General features: G+C 39.0%; 1 protein-coding gene and 1 pseudogene across 2 annotated transcripts in view; both read left to right on the forward strand.

Moving 5' to 3' along the window:
• The window catches only part of LOC149211259 (MAG2-interacting protein 2-like), a 542,599-nt gene that overhangs the window by 511,308 nt on the left and 14,567 nt on the right, over positions 1-16,724 (forward strand). The gene's annotated exons all lie outside the window — the stretch shown is intronic.
• LOC149211260 (uncharacterized) lies at positions 7,220-8,174 on the forward strand (annotated as a pseudogene).

The raw sequence follows: 16,724 nt of genomic DNA on the forward strand, positions 1-16,724 counted from the left end.
GATGGTTTCCTGCCATACTCAATAATCATCAGTAACAAGGTTTCTCAATGTTAATCATTGTCATAATAGCATCATTGACAATTCCTAGTCATTCACATCATTGTCGATTGTAAGCCTGAACTAAAGAAAGTAGGTACACATCCATCATGGCTATCATCATTAAACATCAATGGAAAAATACATATTTATTAATCTATCAACATCGTAACAGCAAATAGAAATATACCTATCCATCAAATTTATCATCATCATGCTTTTAGTAGAGAGCATACATATTCTTTACTACCCTCATCATCATAAATTCAACTAGAGACCAAACTTAACTATTTAAATGTTGCAATCATCAGAACACCAATAGATAAGATACATAAACTATTTAATATTGCAATCATCAGAACACCAATAGATAAGATACATAACCATTCATGCTATCATAATATCAATGGAAAGCATTCATAAACATCACAACCATGAATATCTCAATCACTAATAATAGTGTCAAGTGCCCGGATCCTCAACCTGAGGCCCTCAAAGAATAAAGTGTGGGCCTTATGGCTAAATAAATGTTTGTGTCATATCATTGTCAGTCAACTAGAGCGGGCACTACATACACCCCCTCTTAATAATAGACTTCATCTCGAAGTCACTGGAATAGGTAAGGAAAACGGTGACGCATCTCCTCGGCGTCCTCCCAAGTAGCTGAACTAGGACTATAATTGTCCCACTAGACCTTGACCTGGTCCACCAACCGTCGTCTAAGCTGCAAATTTCTCTGGTCCAGTATGCAAACTGGTTCAATCATCACTGCTCCCTCGTCCGAAACCTGCAAATGACCAAAATCAATAATATGCGAAGGATCTGAAATATAATGACGTAAAACAGAAACATGAAACACATCATGCATACGTGCTAAAGATGGAGGTAAGGCAAGCCTATATGCCACTGGACTTTTCCTTTCCAAGATTTCAAAAGGTCCCACAAACCGTGGAGACAATTTTTCTCCTTTTCCAAATTTTATAGAGCTTTTTTGGGGCCTTACTCTCAGGAACACCCTATCCCCCACTTCATAACTTCAGTCTACTCGATGAGCATCAGCATAGCTCTTTTGTCGATCTTGCGCTTCCTTTAGCCTCCTCCTAATCATGGTCATCTGTTCTTCCATCTCTTGCACCACTTTAGGTCCTATTAATACTCGGTCCTCTAGTCGGTCCCAACTGAGAGGTGTTCTGCAAGGTCTTCCATATAAGAACTCAAATGGCGCCATCTTTATGGAACTCTGATAACTATTATTGTAAGAAAATTCTACGAGTGGTAACAACTCCTCCCATCTCTTTTGTTGGTCCATCACATACATCCGAAGCATGTCTTCAAGGATTTGGTTTGTCCTCTCAGACTGCCCATCTGTTTCCGGGTGATAAGCAGTGCTGAAGTTCAACTGGGTTCCCAAAGCTTCTTGGAAACTGGTCCAAAATCTTCCAGTAAACATTGCTCCCCTATCGGATATGATCTTTCTAGGCACTCCATGTAATCTCATAATCTCATTAATAAAAACGTCGCAATTTCTGGTGCCTTATATGTAGTCTTAACTGGTATGAAATGGGCGCTTTTGGTCAACGTGTCCACTACCACAAATATAGAATCATGTCTTCTTGAGGTCATTGGTAGTCCCACAATGAAGTCCATTGATATAACTTCCCATTTAGATTTTGGTATCTCATGGGGCTGCAATAACCCTGCCGGATGCCTGTGCTCGGCTTTTACTCGCTGACACTCTAAGCATCTAGCTACCAAGTTCACGATGTCCTTCTTCATCCCTTTCCAAAAGAAGAGTGGCTTTAGATCCGCACTCATTTTCTTAACACCAGGGTGTGCCATGTATACAGCGCGATGTGCTTCATTTAAGATTAATTGGCGAATATCTTCATTTGGTGGTACATATATCCTTCCTCGAAATCGTAGTAGCCCATCATTATCAAGGGAGTATTCCTCATATTTTGGGACCCTCATTTCATCCTCCCTCAAACTTTTTCTAACCTCCTGATACCAGGCGTCTTTAATTTGTAATTCAAGCAGTTTCTCCCTCAAATTTGTCTTCAAGGGAATGACTGAAAATATCCGCGGCCTCCTACTTAAAGCATCAGCCACCCTATTTATTGTTCCTTTGATGTAAGTGATATCGAAATCATATTCACTAATTAGCTCAGACCATCGTCTTTGCCTTGCATTTAAGTGATCTTGAGTGAATATGTGTTGTAACCCACAATTGTCAGTCCTAAGATCAAACTTCCTTCATGGAAGGTAGTGTCTCCAAATCTTTAGTGCATAAACAATTGCTGCCATTTCTAGATCATGGGTTGCGTAGTTTTCTTCGTGGGTTTTGAGTTTCCTTGATGCATAGGCTATTACTCTTCCTTCTTGCATCAACACACAACCCAATCCTTCTTTGGAGGCATCAGTGCAAACCAAAATTTCTTGTTCCATATCCAGCACCTTCAAAATTGGTGCTGTCGTTAATAACACCTTTAACCTTTGGAATGCCTCTTCACATTTTTCAGTCCAGATGAATTTCTTGTTCTTTCTTTGGAGCTCAGTAATGGGGTTTGCTATTTTTGAAAACCCTTCGACAAATCTACGATAGTATCCTGCCATGCCCATGAAACTTCGTATTTCATGAACATTGGTTGGTGTTGGCCATTCCATGATGGCCTCGATCTTTACTGGGTCTACTGCAATACCCTCCCCAGAGATAATGTGTCCAAGATAATGAATCTTGGTTTGGTAAAAGGAACACTTTGACAACTTCCCGTACAATTGGTTTTCTCTAAGACATTGAAGAACTATCCTCAAGTGTTCATCATGCTCTTCTCGGGTCTTTGAGTAGATCAAAATGTCATCGATAAAGACTTGTACAAACTTGTCTAAGTAATCCCGAAATATTTCGTTCATCAAACTCATGAAAACACCCGGGGCATTTGTCAATCCAAAGGGTAAGACTACAAATTCATAATGCCCAAATCTTGTCTTAAAGGCTGTCTTCGAAATATCTTCTTCTTTGATTCTCAACTGATGATATCCCGACCTCAGATCTATTTTTGAAAACACCGTTGCCCCTTTCATTTGATCAAATAAGTCATCTATCCTAGGCAAAGGGTATTGATTCTTTATAGTCACTTTATTCAACTGGCAGTAATCAATGCACAGTCGCCAAGACCCATCATTTTTTTTAACAAAAATCACTGGGGCTCCCCATGGAGATGTGCTAGGTCGTATGAACCCCAAGTCTAGTAGTTCCTTTAATTGGAACTGCAATTCCTTTAGCTCTGGAGCCGACATCCGATAGGGTGCCTTTGCAATAGGCTTCGAACCTGGTTTAAGGTCGATGGTGAAATCAATTTCCCTCCTTGGGGGTAGCCCGGGATATCTTGGTCTTACATACACCCAGGTCCACCTCACAATCCTTTACCATTTTTCCTATAGTTCTTTTCATACCACATGCCATTTCTACATGTTTAAATTCATACTGTGGAGTTGCTTTATGTTTAGTCATTGATAATGCATTTATAGAAATAAATGAATCAGTAGCCCCTGGATCTATTAAAATGAAAAAACTCATACCATCAATATTACCTGAGGTTTCTAACACAGTGGACTGGTGTTCGACCTGGCGATTGTTCACCGCTGCATGGATGCGATGAGCCTTCCCCAAATCCCCCACTGTAGTTGCATTCTTAGTTGAGTTGATATTACCTGTCTTTTGAGGGCAATCCATCTCGTAGTGAGGACCCCCACAATTCCAACACCCCTTCCTAGGTACTTGGCTCCTACTACCAACTGAACTGTGAGTTGGTCTAGAACTTTGCTGGAAAGAAGATCGGTGCTGAGGTGGTGTGACTTGGTGCTGTCGCATAGGCTGGTGCGGTTGTGGTTGACGAGTTTTTTGCGATACCCTGCGCGAATGCTGAGCTGGATGCCTATATGGTGTTCTTTGATTTCTTCCTGACCACCTTTGATGATTTAGCACAGGACTCCCTTGCAAATTTCCACGTTCCATATTGTTTCTACCTGGTACTCCTGATTCTGTGGGCCTTGTTGACTTACTATGTGCACTGCTCATGATCTCCTTCTCTGCAATGATTGCCCGCTGAACTGCCTCGTGCAAGGTGCGAGGCATTAAGATTCTAACCTTGTTCTGAATGTTAACATTTAATCCATACACAAATTTGTTCACCTTGAGCTTCTCTGTGTTTAGGTGAGGGGCATAACGACGTAATTCCATGAAACGTGCCTCATACTCTGGTAGGGAGCGACTCCCTTGCTTTAATGAATTGAATTCATTTAGTTGTCTCTCAAGGAACTCTTCTGACAGGTAACGCTCTCTAAATTTTTCTTCAAATAGCTCCCAAGTTACTTCTGATATATCCATCCCCAATTGGGTTAATAATGTCTTCCACCAAAGTAGTGCGTTCCCCTTTAGCTGGAATATACCCATCTTGGCCTTCATGTTTGAGGTGTAATCTCTAAGGGTAAAACACATAGCCATGTTTTCCAACCATGCCTTTGCAGATTGACCATTAGTGGAACCCCAAAACTCTGGAAATTTTACCTTTTCCAAGTCTCGACATACATCATTTCTGGTGGTGTTTTGGGGTGTTTCATTTTGTATGATCGGTCCTCCATGCTTCCGTTCCAAATGGTTTATTAATGCCTCAGACATGTGTTGGAATGATCTCATTAAGTTCAACACTTCTCCCGCGGGTATCTGCTCTTGTGTTGAGATGTTTTCCCCCTCATTAGGTGGGGTGGTAGGAGTTGGCTGTTGTGGTGGCGCCATGTTGTGCCCTTTAGCTGCCCCACTCCTTCTGGTACCTTTCCTAACCATGGTTCACCTGCCACAATTTAATACGATTTTTCCTTATAAAGTAAAAACCAATCAAAAATAAAAATAAAATAAAATTTATTTTATGAGATACGGAAAATTTGAGAAATGCTAAATTAAAATTCTCAAACTTCCCGAATCTTGATAAATACTCCATGAAGAAAACTTCATTATCACTCCTAACATATTTACCTTTCTAATCTTCATTATCACAATTTGCCTTTATAAATTTAAATAACACTGATATAAAACCTACTTTCCAATCATTTTAACTATTACAGAAAGCTCAAGTCAACTTTATTTACTTATATATATATATATATATATATATATATATATATATATATATATATATATATTTATTTTTTTTTTTTGCTGTTCAAAAATGAAAAGGGCAACTCCATGAAGAAAACTTTAAATATAAAAATAATATCCTTACAAATTATTCAGAAAAGACAACATTAAAAAAAAAACATGAGAAATAAATACTCAAAAATATAAATTAAAAATAAATAAATAAATATGAAAGTAAATACTAGTTAAAAATAAAAATAAAAATTTATAAAGAATATAAACGAAAGTCCAATTTAAAAAGTAAAACTTTAAAGAATAAAGTTTTGATAAGTCTCCGCTTCAGACTTCTAGATTATCCTAACTTCATTTAAAATTTTAAAATAGAATTTGATAAAAATATTTTATTTATTAAAAGTCATAAATTTGTTTTAATAATTATTTTTATATATTAAATGGAAAAATATTTATTCACTTATTCTTTGAAAATTTTGCAAACCTTAATAATCACATATATATATATATATTTATATTATTTATTTATTTATCTATTTATTTATTTATTTATTTTTTGACCTTTTTATTAAAAATTATATAAGCACATATGCCTAGGACACAAGGGAGAGCTTCATCGCATGACTATGAAAGAAGACTCGGTTTCTGTGTATCATTGAGCGAGTTTCATTCCAGGAAAGAGGGTATTGTCATCTCCCTTTTTGTGCGCCGATTCTTAGTAGTTAAGAGGTCGAGTTATCTAGTTATGAAGGATGAGTTAGCTCTCATTGCCAGCCGAACAAAGCAACCTCCAAAGTCTGTGCGTACCAACCTTCATAAGGGTTCAAACTGGAGTTTTGAGGGGTTAAAAGGCAACCCAGCTTGTGGTGGGTTTTGTAGCTGCCGAAACGGAGGAGGTATTTCTGGTTATCAGGCCACATGGAACAACTTGTGCACATGGAATTAATTTCTGAATATATGTCCACTGTTGTAGAGTTGACGTTCTTTACCAAATCATCTAATATACCCAGATATGTTGCAGGAGTATTACCAGTCATCTGCCTGAAGAAGGCATAGTCCATTTCAGAACAAAGCTTTGTGGTCTATTTATCCGTAGAAGAATTGTAGACGAGGACGTGTACCTGCTGAGTTATTAGCTCTCCACACACCATCACTTTAAATGTCTTCTGATCTGCGGGGTTAACCACAATGTTGAGACACGACCGCATCCGCAATGGAGTGGTTTTGCCGGCCCATGCTTTTTTCCTCAAACGCAACTCCAGATTAAGGCTCGAGTTCACCTTTGTATCGGGCAGGGGTCGATGTTGCTTTGTCAATGGATTAACCACCGCCAATTTTGTAAATGTGTTGATCTCACCTGGTGTCAAATTAAATGAAGTACATCCATAGCACATTGTTCTCAAACTGTTTGATTAAATGCTTAACTGAAAAAGATGCAAAAATCAGTACTTCTTGGAGCCATTTCACAAGAAGGAATCTCACAATCGCGGATGGAAGAGGACTAGTTCTCTTATTCTTTTTGGTCGAGTTTTGTTCAGGATATGCTTATCAATTGAATTGTGGAGTTCGAGTTGTGTAGAAATGGACTGGTTCATTATTGAGATGCCGGCAGCTGAGTTTGTAAACTAGAAAAAATACGTTTTCTCTCTGTCCACGAGGAACATCATCAACTCTTGATAAAACGAGTTCTAGACAACATACCCTAAAATGGGGCGTATTTTATTTTGGGCTGAGCATATGAGTTTGTTTCCTTTTGCTGTGCGTACAAGGCAAAACCGTGAAGTCCTTTCTCAGTAAATATTCGTTGGAATGAGTAAAAATACAGGGCAAAACGAAGTTCTCGGGAGATTTTGACAACCAGACTAGTTCAATTCCTCGTACTAAATAATTATTATTAGTATCATTATTTCAGATTCTTTTCATTTATTTTCAATGAGGGCAGGGAAATTGCTCTGGGAAGGCTGTAGCTGGAACACCTTGGGAGGAAGCACGTCTGCTACTTATTACAGGCTTAAGGGCTTCAAGGGGTAGATTAGCTTCTGCCATTGCACGCACTCTCAAATGGAGCAGTACAGAGTGGAGTCTGCTAAATGTAGGGAAGCTATCATCTCTAATCCGGCGGAGTTAGAGAAGAAAAAGATCGCCATTAAAGCTGTTGGTCCTTCTAAACTACAGGTAATTGTAGACTTTGCCATGACACTTACAAAGTACTGGGTTGATGAGAAGCGGGGACAGAGGCACTCATGCCCTCTTGAAGCAAGGAAAACCTGAGTATGATCTCAAGCGGAGAGAAGTACATGATTATTATTACCCATTAGAAATCTGTCCTACAATTCCAGTTGATGAGAAGACAAAGCTCATGGAAGAGTGGTGGGAGAAGACTCATGCACTTCTTATTGAGGGTGGTCTGACCTATACAGCCATCAGGAACTCAGTTGCAAATTCTGTAATTGATTTTTCGAGAATATGTGATCAGTTGTTTGAGATTCTTGAGACATTATTGAAGAGGTTACGCGGCAGAAACTTAAAAGAAATTTCAAGAATATAGAGGTGGTTTCAAATCGTATGGTCTTCGATGACAATGGAAATCTCACTGGGTTTAGAGGCAAGACAATTCACGTCTTAAATAAGAATGAACATGCCCTTGAGATGGCTGCCCCCATTCATGAAAACTTGGGCAGCAGTGATGTGCCTGATGACAGTGGTGCTTCTGGTGTGAGGAATAGAACAAATGTCCTGCTACTCGGGGATCACATTGGAGATCTTGGCATGTCTGATGGCTTGGAATTTGAGAATCGTATCTCAATTGCATTTTTGAATGACAACGTTGAGGAATGGATGGAAACTTACAAGCAGGCTTTCGACATTGTCTTACCGCATGATGCCTCCATGCGGGAAGTAGTGGATCTTGTTCATGAATTATTTTCGTAAATTCACTGGGAATTTCAGCTTGCACAGTCTGCAAACCAAGTGAAGATCTATTTGTCAAATCTCAGATGAGGCTTTTTGTGAGCTAGGACATGGCATCCAGAATGAGAAATTCCTACACTGAAATCAATTATATGTCACTGTTTGAGGTTAGGTCTATATATAGCAGTTGAATCTCTGACGTCAATGTTCACCCATGCCTTCCATTTTAATTCCCACCCTATTACAATTTCAGATTGGCAATGTTGAAAACTAACCTGGATCGTGGACTCGATGGAGTTAAACATTATTGCAACAAATGTTGAGGATACATTAGGAAGGGTACTTTTTTACGAGAATGTCTTGTGAACATGCCAATTTTTTTTTTTAGGAGAATATCTGGTAAACATGCCAATTTTTCATTGGCCTTCTATTTATTTAAGCCCTTAAACTTGAATCTGAACAAATAAAAACGAAACATTAGTCTGTGTATATTTTGGTGTTGGAAAGATCTTATTCTTCGTTGATACCTTTGTTTTTCTACATTATTGGTTATACACACCTGATAATGAGGCATGGGTATTCAAAAATAATGTTTAGGCGTTGCAAAGTAAATCAGGAATTGCAAGTCCGAAGATGATCACGTCTTGTGTTATGAATGCCGTGTAATAAACAGAGCCACCACTGCATAAGCTATGCAGGGAATCGGGAAAGCTTTTCCCTTATGACAAGTAATGTTGTACAAGATAGTGGATAAGAAAAATGACCACATTGAAACTATATACTTTTTTTTTTTTTTTTTTTGAAACTTGAGTAATTTGATTTTAGAGAAATCCCCACATAGCAAACAAAACTAGTTATGCATGCATGGGCCCATAGGCCTCAAGGGTTCAACTTGTGCTCTGATACCAAATGTAAGGACCACAGTGATACTATATACATTTTTATTTTTTCTTTAAACAACAAATACAACCAGAAAAGAAACGCATTGAAATTCAAATTTATTTAGCACACACATTCCTGCCCACTCATTTTAGGAAACATATCATAAAATTTTCATACTTTTAACTAAGATCAATAGTAATGAAATACATATGTACCGTTCACTAGAAGGCGAGACTCCACTTGCTCTGTTGTTGCTGGTATTCCCTTGTAGCTGGTCACCTCCGCAAGTGAATGATGACGCACTTGATCTGAATGCGAAGACCCACCGGTTAACCTCCCAGCCTACTCCTTGGGTACTTTTCTTCCCCGCGGACCCCCAAGCTGCAATGGGGTTGTACAATGGAGGAAAGCACTAGCTAGTAGAGGAGAGCACACCTTGGCTCAAGAGTCCCTTCTCTAAAAATCCTCTACCTCACCAAACTCACTATAGCTTCGTAATCACTGCTCTGACAACATCTCATCCATCCAACAATAGGGTTCCCAAAAGTCCTTTCTCCTATGGCTTGCCCCTTCTTTTATAAGAGTTCTCCTAGATGACACTTGGCATGTCATGCATAATTATATTTTTTTTATAATTCAATAGTTTGATTATTCACCTACCCATGTGTCACTCTCTCATCAAGGGTCACCCAAAATTATTTACTTAACTTTTTATTTAAAACTAATATTTTCCTCACCTCAACAAGATTTCTATTTCTTCTCCTAGTTGTCTCTTTATTCCCCCCCTTTTATTCCTTAATTTGTGTTCATTACTTGAAGTCAATTAATGAGTCAAGATTTTATCCCCAATCTACTCCCTAATTTAACTCAGGTTATTTCTTAGATGGGTATTCTTATGTTGGTTGTTGACACATGGAGCTTCTCTACATTTCTCTAAATTTAATTTATTATTCTCATTTTAATTCACCTTCCTCTTTTTTTAATTAGGTTTAAATTAGTTTAGGATTAATCTTTATCCTTACACTTATGTTTGTCTTTCCCCTTTTTCCTAATTAAACCACATAATCTTCCTAGTACTTTCCAACATGGGAAGGGTAGAGTTTTTAAGGTACTCTATTTTAATTCTTCCTATGATCCTCCTTATTCCAAGTTTTATTTTTGATTTAATTACATTGGTTTCTAATCATCATTTACCCTTGATGTAAATTTACCTAGTTTTCATTCCTTGCTTATATTTATTTATTATTATTATTATTATTTTAAAGATTCCAAGGTGCCAAGTTTGGTTGTTCCCTTCAAGAACTTCCCTAGAAGTTCCAAGGGTGCCACACCTAATAGTTTATTTGTGATGCCAAGGGTGTCAAGTTGGTCGTGCCCTTCAAGAAATTCCCCTGAAGTTCCAAGGGTGCCACACCACTTTCCCTTCAAGCATCCAGTGACTACGAGGGGAAAGTATAGTGCAACGTCATAAACTACTATCATCTGTTACGTTGCCTGCTATAGTGAGACTAATGGTGTCAGGGATCAAGGAATCCGCCTTGATGCGCGCCCCCCGGTAAAGTCCTCATGAGCAACCCAACTTTGGGACTTGCCCTCATGGCATCGTGATCTTCAAGGCGAAGGTGTTTCAACCCTTCCAACCCAAGTCACGGCGGGAGTGCTAGTGGGTGAGATCAGGGACTCTGTCCCACCCCTCCCATGTAGTTCCATCCACTTGTACAACCCCATCACCCATATGTGAGTCATTCGGTCAAGCAACTAATCTGTGGCTGCAACCATTAACATATCATCAGAATATAGTTAAACATATATGGCAGATTTCAAGATCGACTTAAACTTTCAAATATAAAAATAATATGAATTTTCATCAAACCAGGTGTCATCAACTCGTCACATGCGAGTGCCTCTGATGGTTTCCTGCCATACTCAATAATCATCAGTAACAAGGTTTCTCAATGTTAATCATTGTCATAATAGCATCATTGACAATTCCTAGTCATTCACATCATTGTCGATTGTAAGCCTGAACTAAAGAAAGTAGGTACACATCCATCATGGCTATCATCATTAAACATCAATGGAAAAATACATATTTATTAATCTATCAACATCGTAACAACAAATAGAAATATACCTATCCATCAAATTTATCATCATCATGCTTTTAGTAGAGAGCATACATATTCTTTACTACCCTCATCATCATAAATTCAACTAGAGACCATAACACATAAGAACACCAATAGATAAGATACATAAACTATTTAATATTGCAATCATCAGAACACCAATAGATAAGATACATAACCATTCATGCTATCATAATATCAATGGAAAGCATTCATAAACATCACAACCATGAATATCTCAATCACTAATAATAGTGTCAAGTGCCCAGATCCTCAACCTGAGGTCCTCAAAGAATAAAGTGTGGGCCTTATGGCTAAATAAATGTTTGTGTCATATCACTGTCAGTCAACTAGAGCGGGCACTACATGTTTCATGTTTCATGCTACTAAGCAGCAATGTAATTTTGGTTTGAAAAGCGTAAAGTAGGAACAAAGGTTTGAAATTCGATGCTAGAACCATTATTGATTTACAGGCGTAGAGAAGTTTACATTTTGAATGGAAGGACATATAACGATTGCCGAGAGTTTAATTGGCAAATGGAAATCTCCTGTTATGAATCGTAGGCATTGAGTATTGGAATGTGTTAACTTTGTTAAACATTAAACAACGTTTTATATCTGGCTTGATAAGTTAAGTTCTGGCCTGAGATTGAACCATTGACACGTAGAACAGGGTAATGGAGCAGCGCTGGCTTAATCGAAGTTGTCGCTGGATGTGCCATCGAATGAGGCAGTCGATCAAACAGTTGACAAGTCGTAGTGTGATAACGAAATGTCTAATTCCATGTGGGAACTGCAGTTGAGGTCGATTGTATTTATTGCCAGACGTGATGAGGCAGAGGTCAAATTATATAATTGCCGAAATAATTATTTGCAGAAGTGGCAGATTCGACGGGTGAAGACAGATCGATTTACATAAATCGATGCTCATTTGTGTTAGAATTCCTACACCAGGAGTCAAGGGCGCAGAGAAGGAGCTGTCAATTCGAGGATGATGGATGAATGGTAAGTCACAGTTCAGCGTTGGGGAAAACTGGTACAGAACGAAGTACCATAATGTGGATTGTTGAGTTCATGAATTTTAATTGAGGAGCTTCCGCAATTGAGGTGTGTACAAATTGCCAGAAGGAGTCTTATCTGGGCGAATGTTTGGAAATGCGTTTTTATATGCATGAGCAGAGCAAAGATTCTGGTTTTGCAGGGTAGACCTGCATCAAGTGGTATCAGAGGAGGAATAGCTCTGTGTGAAGAAACAAGTTTTTTTTTCTTAATTTGAGTTAATTGCATGTGATGAACGAATGCCAGATTTTGGAACTGATGAAGATTGCAGCGCAGATATGCAAGTGCAGTTGAGGAATTGAAGCAAGATCAACAGGATCTTGAAGGTGAGTTGTCAGATGATATTTGACTCTGGTTTGAAAGTTATTTGCAGAGTTGAGGTTGCAAGGAGATTGAAGAAAGTCTCAGCGGGAAAGAGGCAGATCACAGCTGAAGTGCAATGATGAAGGAGTCCAGCAAGGGATTCTAGGTGAATGTGGCAGAACCTAAAGATTCAACAGAGGTTGAATGAAAAGGACAAGTGTGTTCTTGAAAGTTGCAGATGAGAGAAGCCTGAAGGAGCAGTGGAGAAATGCTCAAAAGGTTCCAGTAGAGGACCGGTGATTACTAGAGGCCACAGTAGAAAGAGGGAGAAAGAAGATGCCAAGGTAAGTGGCATAAGACAACAGTTGGCTGATGAAGAGTATGAGAAAGAAAAAGCTAAGATCGCGGTTCATCTTGGGTTATTGATGGAACTGATACGGGAGAATATGAAAGACCAGAGACATGGTTGGACCATGAGAAAGAGGATGAAGTGGCAAAAGCTACACGCAAAGAGAGAAACACTGATAAACATACAGTTGGCAGAAGAGCTAAGGAAGCTCGAGTAGATGTTGAGTTGTGGAGAACTTAGAGAGGTTGAGTTAAAAATGGATGTTTCCATTTGTGGCCCAGAACAGGGTGAAAGTCTGGGTGAAGAGACCAAAGAAGAGGATCTCATGAACCATTGGGATAGTTCAAAAGCATTTGAAGATGTGTTGGCGAGAGGAGCAGATGAGGCTATGCAGTCTTGCAATTTTTCTCACAGTTTATGTATGTATGCAGGATGCGCGGAAGATGGTGAGCAGTCTAATGGAACTGTCACAAAGGAGAATGAAACATTTGAGGTAAAGCCTGGTAGGGAATTCCTTTCAGAGAAGGAAGGTAATGATTTATCACAACAAGAAGAAATCACAAATGAATTATTGTGGGGAATAAGACAGCAATTCAAAGCTGTTATGGAACCGGAGAAACGTGGAAATGCCGAAGAAAAATTCGGAGGTAAACAAATGTATTTGTTTAATGAAATTACTGACGAAAATTTTTGATGTAATGATGCTGAAACCAGGATAACTCGGGAAGATTGCCAGAGTGAAGGTAGTGATGAAGTGTTAAAAAGATTTCAGAGGGAAATCAAGTTTTTGGAATGGTGGCTAAAGGAACCTAATGGAGGAGGAAAACATGTAGAATCTGATCCCGGAGAAATTACGATTACTATGCATGATAGAGATGAAACATTTTTAACATTTATGGACTTGAATGAATGTCATAAATTTTTAAATAATGATGTAACTGTAGGTACAGAAAACGACATTAACAGAGATGATGTCGAAATCAGAGGAGTCGAGCAGAAGTTATTTGGCAGTGAGATGGAAGATCCGAATCCGCAAGGAAGTTGTGTCTGTAGGGACATTAAAAAAACCGTGAATCAGCAGGAAGAAGACGAAAGCAGCCAACAATTCGGAACAAGATCTATTGAAGTCTAGGAAGTCAATGATGGGAGATTGATGCCTGAAGCATCAAAAGAGACCGAAAGGTCCTATTTCTTTAAAACTAACAATTTATTGGTGAATGCAGGTATTGTTGTCGGTGCTGAGAAACATTTGACTCAGTCGAGCAGTCAAATGAAGGAGGAAGAAAAGGTCGAAGAGCCACCACAGTCTACTGACAGTGAAGACGATGGAGGGGCCAAGACTGAAAAAGAGTCAAGAGGCTGCACGAAGGTGGGATTGAATACTGGCAAAGGAGACGAATTTGTTGAGGAAACCGGCGTGGCAGTTTTGGACGAAAACCCCCATTGCGCTGATAGCAAGCGTGGCGCCAGTAAAGATAAGAAGAAGAGATTGAGAAGCGACTCCTATAGGCCGCGCGGGTCCTTAGTTCGCAGACCTGAAGATGGTTTTACTGGGGAAACCGGATTTTGGGTTTGCCCCAGAATTCGTTTTCAAGAAGAAAATTCTGTGGAGTTGGTTACTGAAAATGACGGGCTCCACATGTCAGGTAGTTCTATGTTTGAAACGAGCATGCCATTAAGCATTCCAATTGCCGCCAGTGGTAATGATGGTGCTTCTATAGTCCGCAAGAAGAAAGGTAACAGAAATATAAAAAGCAAACATAAGAATGATAAGCAGGGCATAAATGTCAGTTCTGTAGGGTCATCAAAACATGATATAAGTATGTCTACACAGACAAATAGCATTAGTGGGGATTCAAAACATGGAGTAGAAAATGTAATTAGTAATTCCATCAAAGAAGTAAATAATGATGTTGATATGCAGAATGGAAAATCTGAATTTACTTCTGTAGGAGCTGGTGGGAATGATGTCAATGTAGTCCATGATACTTCGGGAGGCCAAGGAAGCATTATTGGAATAGATGATGCAGGGGAAAAATTTGAAAACTCTTTGAAAGAGTTAAATCAACACACTGAAGTGTTGATGAAAGGAAAAAGTCCAGAACAACAAGTTGAAACTCTGTTGAAAGGAGACACACAGTGTAGATGTGTGAGACAAAGGAAGAAGCAGCTGGACAACATCAACCAGCTAGAGTAGGAAGGGAGAATTAAAGAAGACGACCAGCAAGAAGATCGACTGGAAACAGAGACTGAGAACATAACGAAATTGAGGTTGCAGCAGACCAAAAGGCAAAGGCTGGCAGCATCAGGAAAGGTAAACAGTCAAGTATTAAAAGATATTCAGCAAGTTAGAAGAATTTGTCTAAATGGTCCTGATTCCACCCAAAAGCTTGAAGAGACCGAAACAGCGGTCAAAAAAATTAGATTTATTGAGGCCATCTCAGTGAATGATCTGGTGAATCATTCGGTTGTTGAACCCATTGATTTTCATTCAATAAAGGTGGAGCTACAGCATGGAATAGAAGGAGGAAATAAAACATTGGAATTTATAAAGAAGGTGATGGAAGACTTCAAGAATCTGGAAAACATATGCAGAAGGTGTGCATTTCAAATATTACTGCAAGTAAAGGATTTGCTGGAGGCGATGCCATCGCTAGTTGACATCGATATTCCAAATGGGAAGCAATTTACTGTTTGTGATGACATCCATGGTCAGTATTATGACCTTTTTAACATCTTGGAAGTTAGTAGGTTTCCTTTGGAGGACAATCCTTATCTTTTTAATGATGATTTTGTTAACCGAGGCTTATTTTTAGTTGAAGTCGTGCTTGTGCCATTTGTATTCAAGTATATGTGTCCAAGAGGAAATCATGGAAGCAGGAGTAAGAACCAAATTTATAGTCTTGAGGGCGAAGTCAAGTCCAAGTACAGCGGAAGTATGGTTGAGCTTTTCGCTGAAGCGTTTTGTTGTTTGCTTTTGGCTCATGTCCTCAATGATAAGATTTTTGTTGTCCGTAATAGTCTTTTTAGCGTTGATGGTATAAGACTGTAAGATATCAAAGACATTGTTCAATTCCGCAAGCCACCTGAAGAGGGTTTGATGTGTGGAATACTTTGTGGCGATCCACAGCTCCATAAAGGGCATGGACTTAGCACACGGAATGTTGGTTTGTCTTTTGGAGAAGATGTGACCAAAAGGTTTTTCCAAGAAAACAATCTTGCGCAGGTGGTCAGGTCTCATGAAGTTAAAGAGGAAGATGACCTTGAACACAACGACAAACTTATTACGGTGTTTTCAGCTCCAAACTATTGTGATCGGCGAAGGAAGATGAAGCAGGAAGTAGCTAACAAGCAGCCTAAACAGAGGAGCAGAGCATATGGACAACTCCAGGACCAAGTCTGGGATCTAGGTGGAATTTTTGTTTTTTGTTCATTCCTTCTTGAAAGAAAATGATCAAGAGATCATGAATGTTTTCAAGCATGAGAGTCTGATGCAGGAGCATCTAGACTTGGGCCAGCAATGTGACGGGGTGGTCACATGTTGTGGCTGAATGCAAGACTTGAGGAAGGCTTAGTTGTTAAATTTGGGTTAATTTCAATAAGGGTAGGTAGTTAAAAGTGGTCTAGTTTAGTTAAATGATGATAAAGATGAGTCATAACTGAATAACTAATTCTTCATGTGTAGGAAGAGGTAGTTAGGTATGACTGGGGTATAATTTCCTTTTTGGGAGGTAGAATAGGGTAGAGAGGAGAGGGGAGGCTGGAACAGCCAAAAATCTTGTAAGCCTCCAGGCAATTGAAAAGGCCATGAAAGTTGAATATCTGGTCTGGCAAAGACAAAGTTTGTAAGTAGTTTTCATTGAAGACTGTGTTTTAGAACTGCATTGATTAATTCAGAAATTGTGTATTT

The sequence above is a fragment of the Pinus tabuliformis genome, chromosome 1_2, assembly GCF_031772625.1.
Source record: "Pinus tabuliformis cultivar Carrire ecotype Pingquan chromosome 1_2, CPIR1, whole genome shotgun sequence".
NCBI classification, from domain to species: domain Eukaryota; kingdom Viridiplantae; phylum Streptophyta; class Pinopsida; order Pinales; family Pinaceae; genus Pinus; species Pinus tabuliformis.